The 14,340-nt window shown below is 41.9% G+C and overlaps 1 long non-coding RNA gene across 1 annotated transcript; it reads left to right on the top strand.

The window, feature by feature from the left end:
* Nucleotides 1-11,591: 11,591 nt before the first annotated feature.
* Nucleotides 11,592-12,282, top strand: LOC134206503 (uncharacterized). Its single transcript, XR_009978289.1, has 3 exons — nucleotides 11,592-11,718; nucleotides 11,778-12,129; nucleotides 12,189-12,282. It is a non-coding gene; the product is annotated as an uncharacterized LOC134206503 (long non-coding RNA).
* Nucleotides 12,283-14,340: the final 2,058 nt, after the last annotated feature.

Below are 14,340 nucleotides of genomic sequence, written 5' to 3'. Positions count from 1 at the left end.
AAGACACCCGAACGTGGCCGGGGAAGCTGCGAGATTTTAAGCAAATAACCAGTCAATCGTACACCGCGTCTGGATTCAGGCCCCCGAGCGCAGAACAGTAAGACACCGCTCTGAAATGCACATTTTATGGTGCACATTTTCATAATAACCGCGCAAACGTTTTCCAGTGAAGTGGCGGAGGCGCCCAATAAAGAGACGGATTTGAAGGCGGTGCGCGGAGTGGGGTCCGGAGAAACCCACGAAGGGGCAACTGTAAAAACAAATAGACTGCACTTCGGATACCAAAGCCTGGCTGGCTGTTACTTGGGGTCATGCAGAATGCAGAAAAAAAGACGTTTAGCGAAATGAAGGTATCGCCTGTTAATAAAGACATTACTCGATTTTGAAAGCGCAACAAACGAGAAAACAAGCCGAAGAGGAAAATGAAAAGTTGGTGCACTGAACGCTTATTGTTTGTCGATATTTTTCCCTTCCACCGAATTGGTTATGTTCTCACTTGGATATAGGAAACCGAAAGCGCGAGTGGTAACAGCAATCAGTGAATAGAGCAGAGTTAACCCCCTAAAAGGATAAGATAACCGATTTTGATTGATTGATAGGTGTATGTGTGTAAGTGTGGATATTAGAGTGGGACATCATGGTCATTTTTTCAAATCAACGGTTTTTCGGTTTTTGGTACCACGCGGAGTCCCATACAACTGTGCAAAATTTGAGCCCGATTGGTTGATTTCTCGCTTTCCGCATCGCGTTTGAAGTTTGTATGGAAATTAGTATGGGAAAACAAATACTTTTGTTACTTCTAGAGGTTTCAGTTCATCGTAAACCAAGTGGCACATTGGGTGACCCGAAGGATGCTGAAAAACTTTGCTGAATAAGGGACGTTGCCAGAATGTCTAAAAAAAGTTATAACCCTTCGAAGATTGCTTGTTCAAACCATAAGCAAAAACATCGATTGTTCTGCCAGCACTGCCGAACTACATGGACCAATAATTTAACTAAATGTTACTTTAAAATTATTGATCTTATAGAGCTGGGATACTAATTGGAGTTATTCGGAATCTATGTTATATCTATGTTGTATCTATGTTATCTTTTTTTTTTCGCAGTGGCCATGGGGAGGGGTCGTCAAGCCCTTGGACAAAGTCCCTGCTGCCCACGTATCTATGTTATCTAATCTATGTCTATTTGCTCTAGTTATACTGCTCTAGTTCACTGCATCATATCCAGATAGAATACCATGCAATTATTTGCATGCTATGGATGCATATACCGAGCGATCTGAGCTCTTCCAACCCCATCCCCCGAGGTAATCTTTGCAAGCCAGCGTCTTAACGACAAGCTGTGGTGATATGGCTCGGAATTTCCAAGCTTCTGCCAGTTAGCCAGGCTAACACGATTCGTCACTTACACCTTCTGATTTCGAAACAACTTCCAAGAAATCCACGTGTACTGTTATCTCTTTCGCCTAAAGAAATTGACTATGCGCTGATGTCGTTGATATGTTTTGCCCAGCGCCTAAAATTTCCAAATGAAGTTTGTCTGTACAGCCCGAACAACTTGGAGAATGCTGTCAGAATCGCACCGAAATCAACGCTCAAGAATTTGAATATTTTCATTGACGAATTCGGACTTCTTCGGATTAACGGATGTTTAAGAAACTTAAATGCACCGTTTGACACTCGTCATCCGATTTTGCTGCCAGCAAACCACAAACGGAGCTGGTTGATGGCCAGGTCCATACATCTACAAACACTTCACGGGAGCTTCGCCACAGCTCGACAACAATTTTGACAACTCCGGGGTAGCGACTTGGCTAGTAGGGTTGTTCGCCGGTGCGTTACTTGTTTCCGATGGGTATCAGGTATCAGAACGTCGGCTCAGGAGGCACGTTCCCCTCAATTTGGGAGATTTGCGCCATCGCCTTCACTGGCCTTTCTCATCATTTACCTGAAAAAAAACCCAGATTAATCCACCTAGCGGTGATGGCGCCTTTCTCGCGCAAAAGGTAATAAATAGTGCTGTCCAATGAGCAGCTCGAAGTAGCTCGAAGTTGTTCCTGTCACGCTCATGCCCGTTTGTTGACAAAAAATAACGAGCAGTACGGGAAATACTTCGAGCTACTTCGAGCTGCTCATTGGACAGCATTAATGTAGCCTTTACGCTTACACCTCGATGATGTACAAGAAAGGCAAAACAGTTACACCGTCTAATGTTATGATAGAAAATTTACACTAGTAGACGACAGATGGCGCTGCCAAAATTTTCTCGAATTTCCTATGTTCGAATTTTGACTTTCGGACAATTTCATAGTACTATGAAACTGAACGAAGAGCATACTTACGCCTAAATGCGTGCAACACGAGCATCTTTATAGTACGATGAAACTCTTAATGGGAAGCCACGGATAAAATATTCATAGATGCAAGGCATTTTTCATAACACATTATTGTTCTATGTGACTATGTCTCATCACTATTTTAATATTATCTGTTTTTTGCAATTTGCAATTATTATGAAATTCAATAGTGATCAACAGCGTTTTAGTCTCTGTCGGATGCAACTTGTTGCAAGAAAATCGGTTAAGAGTTTCTATGTGAAAATTTGGCTAATGTTTTTTATGGCATTTTGTGCACACACACACGCACACACATACACACACACACACACGCACACACGGACAGACAGACATTTGTTCAGCTAATCGAGCTGAGTCGAATGGTATATAACACTATGGGTCTCCGGGACTTCTATCAAAAGTTCGATTTTGGAGTGAAATGATAGCCTTTCGGTACAACTTAGTTGTACGAGAAAGGCAAAAAGTAAAAAAGGGAAAGGAAGAGGAATTGAAGTTGGAAAGAAAAATGGAACAGGTTTCTGGAAAAGGAGGATACATTCAATAATACATACACACGATGCATTTTGTAAAACGCAATGAAGCGCGAAGCATAACATATATTGGATAAGTCACACAATGCGAATGCATATGATTTACCATTTATAGGAAAGCCAATTATGTAGGCTCACACGCATTAAACTAGGGTTCTAAAGAGAGGTGTCACAAAAACACTGAGGACGTAACAATGGACGAACGTCAAAAACAAAACACAGAGTGCACTGTGAAAAACGCATAATGCGAATCCATAAAGGTGACGAACACAAAGTACATTGTGAAAAACGCATAATGCGAATCCATATAGGTGACGATTTGTTGAAAAACTAAGTAAAACACATATTCATCACCCCACTCTCATTTAACCTCACGTTGAGATTGAACAAGAGTAGCCAAAGCCGAACGTCGAAGACGAGACACAGAGTACACTTGTTCTCACCGTGGACGTCCTCACGTCCTGTGCCGACGTCCACACGCCTCGGTCAGCTCACCGTTGATTTCTCAGGGTCGGCTTTAGACCTCACGAAAGACAGAACAATCTCCTACTTACCTGCCAACCAGCGGACAACATGCAAGGTCAATTAACTGTGGGAATGCTCTATTTCTTTTAGCAAGAGTAAAGTTATTAACTGAGTTATTCTACGTTTACTCAGGGGGGGGGGGTTGTGAATCTAAAATTTTGTTTTTGTCTATTCTTAATAAGCAGCTGTTCGTTGGGGCTCTTTGATGTGTTGTCGATGCGAGGAGGAGAAGGAGAACGATCACATACCTGGTTGCGCACGTGGTACGCAAGTTCGTCATACAATCGGGGCTACGACGATCAGCCGACTCGAAGCCCGCCGGGCTGTGTTCCACAGAGCCGACGTACGTTGCTGTAGCTTTGGTGGCCGGCTTGGTTCCCGCCGCTGGCTGTCAGACTTGCTCTCGTTCATACTGGGGTGCTGGTTTCACCAGTGAGGGGTCGGTCGGTAGACGGCCGTAATGAATGCCGCTAACAGGGCTGTTTTCGCCACGCGTTGGTGGCACGGTTGAACGAATTCTGCGAACCGTTAACGGTAGGTTCGGGATTCAGTGTGTCCGGGTGTATTACTATCCGGGGGCACGCCTGGAAGCGGTGGGGCGTGTTCCGGAGCGTCCCGTTGAGTTTACGCGCAGATTTTACGGATTCACTCTTTATGGCAATAGTAATCCGGACCTTACACATCGAGTGCGTAACTTGCTCAGAACTAGGGAAGAATTCCCAACTTAATGTCGCACTCAACTAGTCAGTAATTCTCACACTTCAACCGTTTAATAATTGTAAGGAACTTTTTGAAAAAAACGACTTAATTGCTTCCAAACCCGGACTCGAATCAACGAGCCTCTCAAAATCCTCCTCTGATCTCGGCCTTCCTCATTCAAAACTCTCCTCCTCTGGTCCTCCTCTTTTCCTCATTTCTCCTTCACCATCAACTTATCTCTGGATCCAGTGTTGTCGTAATTATTATTTGATCCCACTAGTATAAAAGGTTGCGTTCCTCGAGGGGTACAGTTTTGTTTTTTTAAACGAATTCAAATTCAAATTTTTATTTTACACAGTGCATGAAATTTAGATTTTCTTCTAACATTGCTTTTAGTAGAATAGGTTTTTGTTTTTTATTTTTACTCGTAAGTTTTTTTATAGTTATTTTATATATACAAACATTTTTCTTTTTTTTTTCCTCAATTTTAATGAATGTTCCCAAAATATGTTTAGCCTTTTTATTGTAACCGAAATCGTCGGTAACACACTGTGAAAAACGCATAATGCGAATCCATATAAGTGACAATTTGTTGGAAAACTAAGTAAAACACATATTCATAGCCCAACTCTCATTTAACCTCACGTTGAAATTGAACAAGAGTAGCCGAAGCCAAACATCAAAGACGAGACACAGAATACACTGTGAAAAACGCATAATGCGAATCCATATATGTTTCCATTTGTTGAAAAACTAAGTGAAAACATATTCATAACCCCATTATTATTACCCCTAAAGTTGAGATTGAACAAAGGGAAGCCGAAAACGAACGTCAAAGACGAAACACAGAGTACACTGTGAAAAAACGCATTCTACGAATTCATATAGGTGACAAAAACAGAGTACATTGTAAAAAAAACGCATAATGCGAATCCATATAGGTGACAATTTGTTGAAAAACTAAGTAAAACACATATTCATAGCCACACCCTTATTTAACCTCAAGTTGAGATTGAATAAGAGTAGCCGATTATCTCGGAGAAGCAAAAAGTCAACTACGCCATAGCTCCGGTTAGCGCAGCGAGGGCCAAATACTGTGAAGGGGCCCTGGTGCTTCACAGGCTACGTTTGCGGTTAGCTTCTTATTAGACCCCCCTTACAATCCATTCGTAGGCACGGTAAGCATAAAGCCGCATCACACCGAGAATTAGGGGTCACCTGTATGGTGGACTTTTACCACTGGAGCAGGCAATCCGTAATGTTATTCTTAGCCAGATAAGCAGCTGCCGACACCACACGGCTATCTAGGCTGTTCGTGGAGAGAAGTTGATATTGACTTTACGTCAACTCTCGATGTGGCCGAACAGCCAGAGGAGCTTCGCCACAGTTTGACATCAATTTTGGCAACTCCGGGGTAGCGACTCGGCTAGTAGGGTTGTTCGCCGTTGCGTCACTTGTTTCCGATGGAATCCTACACTAGCAAATAAGGTCATGGCACCTGTTCCATCAATTCGCCTTAAGCCAGCCCGAGCATTCACATACTCTGTGATGGATTACTGTGGGCCGTTTTTCATACGTCCGCTGATTGGGAAAGGTTCATCGGTAAAAGTTGAAGGTCGTACACCTCGAGGTCGTGCCGGACCTGTCGACCGCCGCTTTCATCAACACCGTCAAATGTTTCGTCGCGTAACGTGGCCGTGTTCTCGAACTGCATTGCGATCGGATATTCGTCGAAGCGGATCGCGAGCTGCGCAAGCTGTGAAAGGAGTTGCAGCAACAAATCAAGTCCAATGTGTGGGGCGAGTACTGCGCAGGGAATGGTATCACGTTTCGCCTCATCCCTGCCCGCCCGCTCTCCACACTTCGTTGGCATCTGGGCGAGCGGAATGAAATCCTTTAAGTACTACTTTCGTCGCATCACGGGGTAGAGGTCCTTCTCCATGGAACAACTCCTTACTATTGTCGCCCAGATTCAGTTCGTCCTGAGCTCCAGTCCCTCGTTTCCATACCCGACTCTCCTAATGACCCGTTCGTTATTCCTCCTGTCTTCTTCGTCGACGGCCGCTCGACAACGGACTATATCGTGTAAGGCAAATCCTTCAAAAATGTCGTGTATACCAGTTCCCAATGCATCATCTATTTATAGATTTTAAAGCGGCAGCGAAAAAGGATCAATACTGCGAGAAATAGACGGAGTGGCCGTTTTCCAGTTAGAACGTAAATGCTACGGAGGAGAACTATAAAATCCAGTAGCGTCGGTTAGAAAAGGTATTCCGGCTATTGAACGATCACGTAATACAAGTGGCTTAGGACAAATGAGACTTCTTTGTGGATACGCTGACACACGCTAGAAAGTGAAAGCAATCCAAGAGATGCATAAACCTAAGAATTGTGATGAAGTTTGGGCAATCTTCGGACTAGTGAGTTTCAAGGGTCGGTTCTTCCCGAACAGGAGTACGATCCTGTACTCTCTGAACCACCTGCTTGAAAAAGTCGTGCCAACTACGCATCTGAGTTCCCACTGTTGCTTGCTGTTAATACTTCCCCCTACGGGGTGCAGACACTCACGCTTTGACAACCCTGAATCGTGTGGATGGGAACAAAAGATCTCTTCAGAATGGAGCTAAATGAGTTGTCGCTTCAAAATGGATACTTGTAGCGAGGAAATCATGTGCCAGCTGATTTGCAAAATGAACCGAAGGAAACTAAATAAACACTAACCTAATTGCTCAATACAGTGTTTAACTGTTCCCGAGGAGCTGTAACTTGATTGTGACTGAATCTGGATACATATGAGTTGCAGTAACCTATGTGGAACATGTGTGCTGCTAGAATTGTGCGCTCATCAGTCTGGGCCACCACAACATAAGCATTCTGATAAAACAGCGAATCGGAGTATCCATAGAAATTGGAAAATAATCACTTCGCTCAAGACTTCGCTCATTATTTTTCTTGCTGGAATGAAATTGGGAGGGCTGTAAGATACTGAAAAAATGTATTTGAACGAAAGGATAATCAGACAGCGAAGCCAAACATAAATAAGATTGAATAAAATTCATGGCCAGTTTGAAAATAAAACAAAACATAAAACATTGAAATTGACTCATCATACATGGTTAAAACATATTTTTTGCAATTCCTGATCATAATACCTGGTTTACAGTTGTCATTTGAGTGATAAAACGGCCTACTTTTCCATACCAACAGAATGGATGCTTTAATGACCATTATGCAACTCAAATGGGTTGCATAATATTCATTATAGCACTCATTTGGGTGCTATAATGGAAAACCTACATTGGGACAGTAGTTACATGACTACATTTAGCTGAATTAGTTTGGGTGAGTGTTTAAATAGTGTACTCTAAGCGTCTCGTAATAAATGAAATGGTTTGTTGAACATAACATCACAATTTTCCAAAGACAATTGCATCCATCGCTCATAGCTTTTCAAGCTATGCAATTTGGCACGATAAGATGGAATCTTATTGTTCCCTGCCGCAACATAATTTATTGGCATGAATGATCATGTGGAGTAAATTCGATTGCACAATTTTGGTATAGATTTATCATATTAAAGCCCATTTTTCGTCATTGCAAAAAATAGCGTGTGCAACTCGTTGCAAAACTCGCTTTGCCCCGAGACTGGTTGGTGGTTGCTGGCTGGAAGAAAAACATGCCGATACCTACCTTCTAGGTATCAAACCATAACGATTGGCTGCAAATTCTGCGCTTCCTTCGGGAGCAATAAAAATAAGCAAAATAATAATTTCTTCCCCAATGGTTGGTTGCTGTATACTGAGTTGGACAGCAAAATTGAAAGTATTGGAGGAAGTCGAGAATGATTTTGTTGAAATCGGGAGATCGTGCAGACTATTGGAACACGATTCGTTGCTAGATATAGTGTAGGGCCTGATACAAGATCACCAGCCAATAAATAAGTGATGATTTTGAACACTTTGCCCTCGCACGAAGATTGGAAAATGTGCAACGAAGATAACACTGGTAGGAGGGGGGGGGGGCGTTGAAAAATAACGTTCAAGATTAAGGAGGAAGGAGTTTCAAAATCCAATAGATGTCATATTTCAATGACTCCTGGGAGTATGCTTAAACAATTAAGTTATGACTATTCACGTTGAAACGCATTGCTAATAATTTTAATTAGTTTCTATTAATGTCAAGGCAATGTGGGATAATCATTACAATCGCAGTTAATGTTCAAGTTTTACTTGATATGAAGTGCTAAGTTTACAAATGCACCATCCCGTTGAATTCCATTGCAAATCACACACGTCAACAAGTTTGCCGATTAAAAAAGCAGTAATCTTGAATCCCAGCACACTTCGCCCGTGAAATGAAATTGGCCGCGATGAAAGCAATGAATGAAATCATCACTATTAATAATTGCAGCCTGATAAAGACAAATTTTTATTCATCATTTGCCACAGCTGATCATTATTCTCGGCCGGAGCAGAGCCGCCGTTGACCGCATTGAAGACGATTGAATGTAAACAAGCCAAGGGTTGCAATAAGGTCAGCCGGAGATTAGGAAAGCGAAAATCGAGCGGGCACAATCGTGAATAGCCAGAGTCCGACCCGATGAGTGTTTACAGTTGTGAAGTGATAATTTTTAATTGGTTGATAATTTCCGTTCCGATCATTACTAAATTGTTTCATTCATATGACTGGGATCGAGCGCTGCGCATGTTCACGCTTATGGAAACACTGTGCTCTGTTGGCCCGGAATGTCAGCAGATTGTCAAAAATGGAAGCAAATCTATATGGGTCGAATAAATTTCGTTCCGCAATTGCATCATGCAAGTAGGCATAAACAATCATCTTCATTAACGTTATCAGACGGCTGCTCTTTCACAGTAGTAATTAAGTCACACTTTTTTTTGTAAATGATGCGGCCATATTTTAGTTTCAATTTGAGGTCATGTTTATATTATTATGAAAATGGTTAATCTATTTGTTTAATACTCTAGAAATAAATTGTTCCAGAAAGCTATAAATTTTACTGGAGTTTTCTGACGCTACTTGATCAAAGCGGCTTATTAGAATGGTCTTCATTTTAACAAATTATTCATAATTGATTGCAATATTTGATCATGCTTCTTACTATCTTAATTACAGAACAAATGACTTAAGATTTCACACAGGCTTTCTTTTACTCGTACTTTTAATGGCTATATGGCCACTTACTATTACTATTTGGTTCGTTTGCACCAAGTTGCATACGTCGGAAAATTTGTTCTATTTTGCGCCTTTTTAAATTACTTCAATCGTCAATTCATTCGCAATTAAAAAAAATATTTCAGGAATATACTCACTACACGTCTGGAAAACTCATTTTAATTTGACGAACTAAACCTAACTGCCATCTACAATATCCAAACTTTAACTTAAGTATCATTATAGGTGTTTCTCGTGTTTTATTCCTGTTATCGTGTCTGTTAAAAAATTTCAAAAACTTTTTTTTTTGCAATTCCTGATCATAATATTTGGTTTGTAGTTCATGCATGAGTGATAAAACGGCCTAATTTTCCATTCCAACGAAATGGTTGCTTCAAAGGAGTTGCATAAAATTAATTATAACAATCATTTTTTCCAAACTGCCATTTATATGCTTAATATAATATAAAGATATCAGTACACTGTTTGTCATAGTGACAAATATTTGTCAAGTCAGCCTGATCCATGTCGATTTCTAATCAGTCTGATAAACTAATAAACCCGGATAAACTTGATAGTATGTTTTGGTTTATTATATTATTTTGTTTATTTTTTTGTTAAATTTTTAGGAAAAGGGAAAAGCCCGTTTGAGTCTTTTTGTTCTCTCTCAAATGGGCGCAAAACCTCTTCGTCTTTTCGTACCAACAGAATACAATTCCACTCCACCCAAGCAACCAGAAGTTCGGATAAGAAGGGCTATTTTGGCTTAATCAGCTCTCATTTTAAGTAATTTTTAGTATGGTGGGAGCGTAAAAGTGAACTTTAAAGTTCCGTTAAGGATGCTTGGAACTTGATGTGAACCATAGTGAACCAATTAGTTCGGTTAAGAGTAAATTTAAGTAAAATCTGAACTTCTGGTTGCTTGGCAGATGATACACAATACAATTTACAATAATTAATTTAGTCTAGATCTAGTTTCAACAATTTAAACTAACCTTTCTAAACTTTTCTAAAAGTCTGACAGGGTGGGGAAAACCTTTCCCGGAAAGTGTTACGACTCAAGTGAAAATCGAATTCATTTGAGCAGCGATTGAAGTTTTTGCACATACTCAAAAATGGTTCGTTGTGCCCGTAACTCGTTTGGGCACCGCGAAAGAAAAAGAATTGTCTAGAACGAAGGTTTTGTTGGCTGACGTTGAAATTCAGCTAGGACAAAAGAGAAGGTGAGTCAATGTTAAGAAGTAATAGGTCTGCTACAAATAACGCACTGGCAGTAAATCTAGCTCAATTAACCTACAGCGGTCCTCATAACTAGGCAAATTGTCAGGGTTTCTCCACGAGAGGTGACGTGAAGCGAGCCGTAAGAATTTACGGTGAACTGATTCAATACGGGACAAAAGTCTCTCTACGTAGTGTGGTTGATCCAATAGTATAGTCAAAGGCAATTGCTGAATGTTTACGTGAAAACAAAATGAAGGAGCATTTCTCTAGATCGAGAACCATACAACACCAGTCAGTGAAGAGATCCAACTGCGATTGCAAAAATGGTGTATCTTGTACACCCTTTACGATCCAAAAAATTTAAAGTCATCAGCAAATGATAGTTCAAGCAATTGAGTAGCAAGTTATTGTCGTTCAGGTAAACTATAAAAATTAAAGGATCAAGATGGCTGCCTTGGGGAACTCCTGAAGTCACAGGGAAAATCGAAAAAACACAGTCGCCAATTTTTATCGCCATTTTATGGTTTCCCAAATAAGAACTGAGCCAACAGAGAATGGAACCAGAGAATCCATGTGGTTCAAAATTGGCGACAGCGATTTGGTGATTGATTTTGTCAAAAACTGATGAGAAGTCAGTACACATTGAATCGATTTGTCGTCCTTTCTGAAGAGCTTGCATAATAATCGAAGAGTAGATAATCAAGTTAGTATTTGCAGATCGCTTTGGAACAAAACCGTGTTGATCCTCAGAAATGTAGTTCAGGCAATTGTAGGATAGTAACTTCAAACCAACTAGTTCGAACAATTTAGACATTGCACATAGCTCTGCTATGCCACTATAGTTTTTAACTTCTTGCTTATTACCTTTAATACAGGAAAAGTGTATGATTTTTTCCAATATTTGTTACATTATATTTCGTTCATCAATATTGATGATTGTGCCTATGACTCAATACGCCAAAAGCACAATATGCCACCACTAAACACACCATACCGCAGCTGAAATAACACCCAGCTCTACATATGAGAAGTTGGTAGCACTCGCACTATCGCTGACGTACCCTTTTGACGGTTGCTACTTCCGTAGATCAATCAGAAGTTGCAACGTGTGACGTACGGTGTGAAAGGCTCTCGTATCAAAACGTATTCTTCGCGGGAAAAAAGTATAAAGACGACTCTGTGAAGCAGTTTTAGATCTTCATCACTGCACAGGTAAAAGCCTCTAGCAGATCGGTCATTGGAAGCCGGTTAACAAGTTTGTCCAAATACAGTTACAGTCGTCACGTGTACTAGCTCGAACCATCGGATAGCCAACAAACCGGAGAGAGGGTGAAGCAGACAATTGCATGTCCGAGCGTTGAAGACCAGGTTCCCAACGACTCCACCGGGGAAACGCCCATAAGAACAAAATAAAGTCGCGAACATTCCCATCTCCGTTCAGGCAAGAGCGCAGCTGGCCGTCGAGCGCAAGACGAAGAAGATTTCACACCAACCATCTGCCGTACGTTCATATTAAGGAAGGCACAAAACTACAAACTAGAAGCAGGCATTCAACAACCCGCACACACAGACGTAGGCTCATCAAAACTCAAGTTCACCGGACAGAGAAGGCCCTCGAAAGAGGTAATTAAACACACACAATGTTTGGTCCACAGATGTACTCATGCAGCCACCCTGTACAGGGCCTTTTGTATCAATTGCAGAAAGCTGCTGGGCAGCAACGTAGTCCAACTATACCAGCAGTAGCCACGCCAACGACACCGGCTCGACGATCGCATAGAGTGATAGTGATTACCTGACCAGTCACATGGTGTTGTATCCTCGCAGTGCTTTTCGAATTCAATTGAATTTAGCAGCAACGACGCTGCCGTGTGCTAGCGAAAGGGAGTGAATGGTGAAGCCGCATGCCGATATATAGTGTGCAAGTTTGTTGAATCCGACTGCAGAAGAGCAGCTGATTATGAATGGTGCACGATTGGGGTAAGATTTGGATCACCTTACGTGCAAGGTTACCCAACAGTGCAGTGATCAGTGATATTCGGTGTGGAGAACTGCGAGGAGAAGAGTGCCGCGGTATACCAGAGGGAATAGCATCAGAAAGAACGCAGAAGCGAGGTGGTGGTGAGTGTGCATGTGGCTCTAACCACCAAGAGAGTGCAGTTGCACCATCGAATGCCGCGCCATCGAGTGGTGCAGAACAAGGCGCAGTGAGTAGGGGCCCCTAAGTGATAAGTAGCGAAGACGTTCGCTGAAGTTAGCACTACGGTGCTGGAAGGAGGTAGGCTTAGCTTGTAAGAAAAAAATGTTACAATACAATCATGTACCACATTTCTTGCGTTGATTGTCATGCATTATGAGCAAAATTCCTTGATTGTCTCTTAGTCGCATTGGTCTAGCGGGCATACATTAGATTGGCAATTATTTCTCGTATTGGGTTTCTTGATGCTTAGTGTGTGGAGTTAGAGAACACACGCAACATGGCGCCCAACGTGGGGCCTATGGTGAGGTCAAAAAGTGGAAACACGGTCTTGTTGGTTATTACGGACTGGATTACGAAATTCATCATTGCAGAACCATATCGAACTGCCAATGCCAGGCAAATGGCAGCTTTCCTGGAGAAGTACGTCTTCCTACGTTTTTCGACTCCACGCATCATACTGACAGATAACGGATCGCAATTCCTCTCCAACACGTTTCGATCACTTTTGCGTAGATACAATATCCAGCACATGAGAACAGCCTTCTACACTCCTATGTGCAACCCTACGGAGCGAACCAACAGAACTCTCATAACCTGCGTTAGAACACTGCTGGATGATGATCAAAGAGAATGGGATCAGAACCTACAACAAATTATCTGCGCAATTAACACCGCTAAGCATGAGACATTGGGATGCAGCCCATATTTTGCGAATTTCGGGCGTAATCATGTACTTTTCACGGAACAATATCCTTGTGCTGACCTCAACGTACCCAACAATGCACAGGAAAGTCAGGCAATCCGCTTGAAAGGAATTGAAAGCATCCGCTCGTTTATTATCGATCGCATCAAATCAGAACATAACAGAAGCAAAAAGCGATATGACTTACGAACACGTACGACGACTTTCGCCGTTGGAGATTTGGTCTGGAGACGATCATTCACACCTTCTTCAGCTGCGGAGGCAAGGACTAAGAAACTTGGACCTAAATTTATTCCTAGCTATGTCAGGGAGCTCAAGGGACAGAATAATTATTTGCTAGAAGATGTGAAGACCTCAACGAAAGGTGTCTATCACGCCAAAGACATCAAACCTGACTAAAATCAAAGCGTTCCCCAAGCTATGTATACTACTTTTCAGTAAACGATGAACCACAACTTCAACAAAACACGCATTGCGGAAACTTACTTTGAAACATGCAGCATTGGAAGAACTCTTGGTCTTGACAACTGTGGTATTCGCCGAGCTTGGTCGCCGTAGTTGCAAGCAAAATGACATGCTCCATGCAACACGGGAGGACATAAAACAGGACCAGCACTCACAGACCTCGTAGACTTCGGCTCATCTCTAATGAATGTTCAGTATTAACCCGTTCGCGAATCGACGATAAATCGCCATCCTCCAGGTTATGAGGGTAATATCCAGCTATGTAGGCAACACACCTCAAGTTGCTAACCAAGAAACCAAAAGGACCCACAAAAACCGCGGATTGACTTGAGGCCCCAAAACTTTATCGAAACCTCGTCATCCTAAGCCGGCAGCCCAAAACACATCCAAGCTCCCTAGTTCAGCTATAGTGAGACAACCCTACAAAGACGTGAAAAGATAAACCAGATGCTCAACAGGCTGGTTT

Source organism: Armigeres subalbatus, chromosome 1 (genome assembly GCF_024139115.2).
Source record: "Armigeres subalbatus isolate Guangzhou_Male chromosome 1, GZ_Asu_2, whole genome shotgun sequence".
In the NCBI taxonomy this organism is placed as follows: domain Eukaryota; kingdom Metazoa; phylum Arthropoda; class Insecta; order Diptera; family Culicidae; genus Armigeres; species Armigeres subalbatus.
Note: the sequence above shows the minus strand (reverse complement) of the source record. Positions and strands in the feature narration are given on the sequence as shown.